This window comes from Staurois parvus, unplaced genomic scaffold (assembly GCF_062004578.1).
Source record: "Staurois parvus isolate SC_StPar_1 unplaced genomic scaffold, SC_StPar_1.0 ptg000235l, whole genome shotgun sequence".
In the NCBI taxonomy this organism is placed as follows: domain Eukaryota; kingdom Metazoa; phylum Chordata; class Amphibia; order Anura; family Ranidae; genus Staurois; species Staurois parvus.
This window is the reverse complement of record NW_028318031.1, coordinates 9690730-9696170: the sequence shown is the minus strand read 5'-3', so window position 1 is coordinate 9696170 and position 5441 is coordinate 9690730.

Here is a 5441-nt window from a genome sequence, read left to right as displayed (position 1 = left end):
CTTGGTGTATTGTGAACTTAAACACAGGAAAATCTGTTTTGCTGCAGTGCACCATTTTGTTCCTTGCTGCTTATCAATCTAAACACACACACAAAAATTCCTGCTCTCTATATGAGATTGTCAAAACTAAGCATGCTAATAAATGTCATTGGTTAATTCTTGCATACTAATGAGCATAGCTTGACTATTAATATTGATTATTTTAAAAGATATGACACTGTGGTGTGCAATCTACACCATTATCACTTAGGTGTAAGTAATGAAGCAATTAGAAATTCGTTAACTATAATTTGTGAAGGAGAAAGTGCCCAAAGAAAACAAAATCATGACTCTCCATAGCACTGGCTTTCTCAAATTAGTAAACTACAAAGTACTAGCATACAAGTTGGTAGTGTTTATGCTATATGGTAAGGTATGACTGCTACAAGCTAATTTTACTGATACATTGCTAGAAAAAAATAAATCTCAAAGTTTATGTCTGGCAAAGAAAAAAAAATTTCAGTAAATTTCCCCCAGCTTTGTCTCTAAAGTATAGAAAAACACAATTTGAACCTGTCAAAAATGCTGTGTGATCTTAACTGCTTAACCATTGATCTCTGCTGTATTCTCCCAATCACTGTTAGTCCTCCCTGTTCACTTCTGTGGAATACAAAACATCTCCTCATATGTTATAGGGATGTTATAGGGATAAGGAAAGGGGAAGTTGTTCTGTAGCCCTAACATGTTTCCTGTCCTAGATTGATAATGCTGCGCTTCCATAGCTATAGTACACTGAGTGAGTATTGTCACTCTAGGCAGGCAGTGTGTTAATGGCAGGATCCTCAAGTGAAAAGGAAGGCAAAGAAAAGAAAAACAATGCAGCCAGCACATCTAAGGGCTGGCAAGCTGCAATATATTGTGTTTTGTTCTTGGGTTTTGTGTAGAAAAAATGTTACCTATCAGTACCATTTTGATTTGTTGGTTAGTGAACTTGCTGTTTTTCAAATATTAATGGGATGGACACTGTTTAGGATCAAAACAAATATGTCAGCTTCTTAGAACTACCTTTTCAAAATGTAAGGTGCACATTAAAAGAAATGTGTGTTCATACAAGCTACCCAGCAAAAAAAATAAAAAATCCCTACTGTGTCAGCAATTTGCATTTTAAATATATATATTTTTTTTACTAAAGATCAGTGCACCTGAAACTGATATTTCATTTTTTGATAGATGCTACTCGTTTTACCAATTTCTTATGTCTCCCAGGTCCTCTACTGCTATAATCCTTTTGCTTGATTTCACAAGTCTGCGTTGTCATGTGAGGTCCATCTTTTCCTGCTGGTTTCTTAAGGGATAAGTGTGCTTTGAATGCACGTATCCTTTTCAGGACCCCTTCCCTAGCATCTTTGTAATCTAAAATACTTACTTGAAATGAAGAAGAACTGCTTCAGTCCTGCCTACCAAGCCCCAAGCATCCTGAACCCCACTGACCTTGATCAGAAGTACAAACTACTTCACCTATTGATGTGTTTTTTATTAAATTCAGTAAAATTTCAGCCATGTGTATGTGAGTGATAAGGTTTAGGATAAGGAAAACAGTGCAGAGAAGCCATGTGGCATCAGCAAGCATTCCCTATGTGGCCTATAGCACTGAAAGTTATTTCTAGTGCCTAATCTACAAATCTCTATATTTAATGCAATGACAATATACTGTAAATGTAATTCAAAAACATGTGCTAATGAAATTGCACGATACAGTTTATATAGCGTACATTTAAAGAAAATGCATATTATTTTTGCATATTTTTCAATTGTTTATTTCAGGGCTGAAATAGTTTTATTATTTCCTTTTAGTCAGGTAAATATGAAATATTTCATATACTTCATATTTACCACATGTAGCCAGTAGATGGCAAGCAGGAGGCAACACATCCACCTAATAGGCCCAATCCTAGGAATGACCAGGTTTTATGTTTTGAATAGCCTTTTTATGGATTTCAGAAGGCCAACATACAAGTCAAGCTGAGTATTACTAAAGTGTATGAATTACCGTGGTGCAGCAGTGTTAACCTAGCAGTAATAAGTTTTCCTTTTAAAAATTCAGTAGGCTTACTTATTAAAAGTGTAGGGCAAAAAGTTATAATGATTGTACATCGTTCTACTGTGACAAATAATTTAACTTTGATTCATCTCTCAACTCTAACAAAATAATTTACCTGGCTTCATCAAATTAATGGAAAGGGTACAAGCTCTGAACTGACTCAGCACTCTACCCAATATGGGTCTTTCCTCAACTAAAACATTATCCTCTCTAATGAGTGTTATTTGCGTTGATCTTTTGCAAAGAGTGATTAATCTTCTATCCCTGTTAAAGTTCATTGAATAGGCTGTAGCCTGAAGCTTATGGAAGAAGAATAAATTGCAGTATGCAAGCAATGAACTAGATTACTGTGCTGTGAACAATCATTGTAATGTAATGTCCGACAATTACAAAGTGTTTGGATAGCTTCTCATTGAAAATACTTTAGCAAAACTAAGTGACCATTGTCATAACTTCCAGCTTTACAAAGACAGGGCACAACCTTACTTATTTTAAGTATTTAAAATATGCATTGTGAAAGTGAGCTTGTCAGCCATTTTGAAGTTGAAATCTAAAATGTTGGCCCTTGCATGGCCAACTCATTCCCCATGCACTGCAATGGTTAAATGCTTGCTCTGTCTAGGAATTTGGAATAAGCAACTTTCTTACCTTAATCTTTTCTCCTTTGCTGCCTTAGTTCAGTTTCCTGATGCTTCAGTGAATACGTTTGGCAATCACAATGTTATTGCAAATCCCACTGAAGTCTAGGAGGGGTGAATTCTGCTGTTAAATGGCATTTTTGTTTTAAAGTAATGGGCAGACTATTGTCAAAAGAGGCATGGGCAGCTGAGCTCTGATAGGGTGACATTTAACAAAGCAAAAAAACCCCCCAAAAAATGGAAAATGGTACTTTAAAATGTACTTGATGCTTACCATTTTAAAAGTCCTCTTCTCATAACTCCAGCACTGAAAAATCCTACTTAGTTCTCTTTGTTTATGAGGAGGTGGAATAATTTTGTTTGTCATAAATAGCCCTAACTCTACTGTGCTGGCAGATTTCATTATCAGTTGTAAATGTGATTTGGACACTGTCTGTCCTAAAAAAAGAGTTCAAGATTTAGAAGCTGGGCTTCTTGCATTATATAGTAATGAGAGAAGAATTGGTCTGTTCTATGCCATTCTATTTGTGACAGACTGGCAGACAGTTTTGTTTAGGCATATTGTGTAAATGAGAATACTTAGAAAACATATAGGGATTTCTGAAATTTGAATTCAAAAGTGGAAAAGACATGCTTTGAAAATGCCGTTAAGCTGTTATAGAACAATAACACTTTTACAGACAACATCAGACACTGTTGTTTGGCATCTCATAGTTTTTAATGTGTAGTTGATTTTTAAATGTTATATTTAGCTTGGCTTAAATATAGAGGCAGCACCAATCATCTTATCTCGGTGGAAGTAACAGCCACATCGGATGTAAAGCCTACAGAAACATTTTCTCTTAAAAAAAGTAAAGTTGTAGCCTTCAGAACCTTACACTTTGGACTGTGGCACAACACTTTAATTGTGTAGTTTGTGAGTCTTTTTCTCAGTACCAAACTATATTGTCTTAATTTTAATAAAATGTCAAAACAGAGTACAAGAAAAAAAACAAAACCAAAACCCCACATTCCCTGAACATGCCCCTCCCCCCCCCCATCACCATCCCTGCATTCCTGTATCCAAAGTCATTTAAAAAATATTCCAAATATAGACTTCAGAAATGTGTTTGATAGAAATGTGTCAGCACCACAACAGTATGTAAACACTTGAATAGGCCACAAATAAAGAGACACAAGGCAGGTTTTATTGTGCTGTAAAAATTAGAATGTACTGTATTGCCTGAGAGGCAATGGCCACAAATATGTTATCGTGGCTAGACTATATGTAAGCAGCTTTGTTAAGCCACAATTTAAGATGGATTGATGAGGCAGGTTTTATTTGGAAATAGAAATTAGAATGTATTATCTGAGAGACAATAGCCGCAAATACTGTACAATGGCTGGTCAGTATATTGACAGCTTGGTTAGGCCACAATATAAAAGGGAAAGACAAGTCAGGTTTTATCCTAAAATAGCTCAAAGTAGTTGAGCATAAAATACCCTATTTGCCAAAAGCTGCTTGTTCTTGATGTCACTGAAGAAAACACTGCATTCAACAATCTCACCCCACCCATGTACCATGCCCTGAGTTGGGGAGGGGCAATTTGTCCCCCTTTAACCCCTCCCCCCATTTCCTCCTGCTCATCACCTCCAGCAACCCAATTTTACTCATCTTCCTTTATATTCCTCCTAGGCCTCCTGTTGCCTCACAGGGCCAGAGGTAAAGGCCAAATGTTCCTGTTGGTTGTCCTGCTGGACAACAGCAAGTCCTCCTCTTTCTCCTGCTCCTGTGCTTCCAGTGCCCGGTTTATGACACTACACAGTGAGATTTACTAAAGGCATATAGGCTGCATATTTCCCAGCACTTAGTGAATGCGGTGAAATTTCACTTTGTAAAGAATACCCAATCATGTGAATGGAGGATTAAAAAAATGCAATATTGCATGCACATGAGTGGGGCTTCACCTCATTCACTAAGCTCTAGAGAACTTTCCCTTGCAAAGTGCAACTTCCTTTGCAAAATGCACAGTCTGTTTGCCTTTAAATTATCCCCAATGTGTAGAAGAAATGCAAGAGGGATTGTGTCGCTAACTGCCAACTAGTTGCGGCTTTCTATTTAGTTATCTCCTCAAATAGTGCCAAAATGCTGCATTTATCCTGAATAATGAGCCACTGACACCATGAAAGAATCCCACATCTTCAGAGCCTGTGCTCATGCTATAACTGCAGAGGTACTCAATGATGGCATGTTGCTGATGGTGCAACCTCTGTAGCATGGCCAAAGTTGAGTTGGGGTGTCACAGATCACAAATTAGATCATTGACAAGTAGCTGATGTTAGTTCTGCATTTCTAACAAGTGAGCCACAGCTGAGTATAACTTGAGTTTGACATCTAAAGAACCCGCAGACTCTCCTTGCCTGACGAAGGACCTCACAAGTGTTTCTTCACCAGCAGCATCTTCAAGCAAGGAAGTGTTACAAACCTCTGCCTCCCAAAAAATGCTCAATCCCTTCATTTATAGATAAAATGACACCTAAAAATAAGGAAAACATTGATCAAGCTCGTCATAGAGCATTGTGAATAACTGAAAAGGAAGCTTTTTCATTATTGTGAGGGAAAAAGCGGGGGGGAGGGTTACCTGTTCTTATATATAGTTGAAATGTTCTTAACATATACAGTCCTTGCTATTCCATTTGTAATAAAAGAATATGTAACACCATGCATTAATACTGGTTGCAGG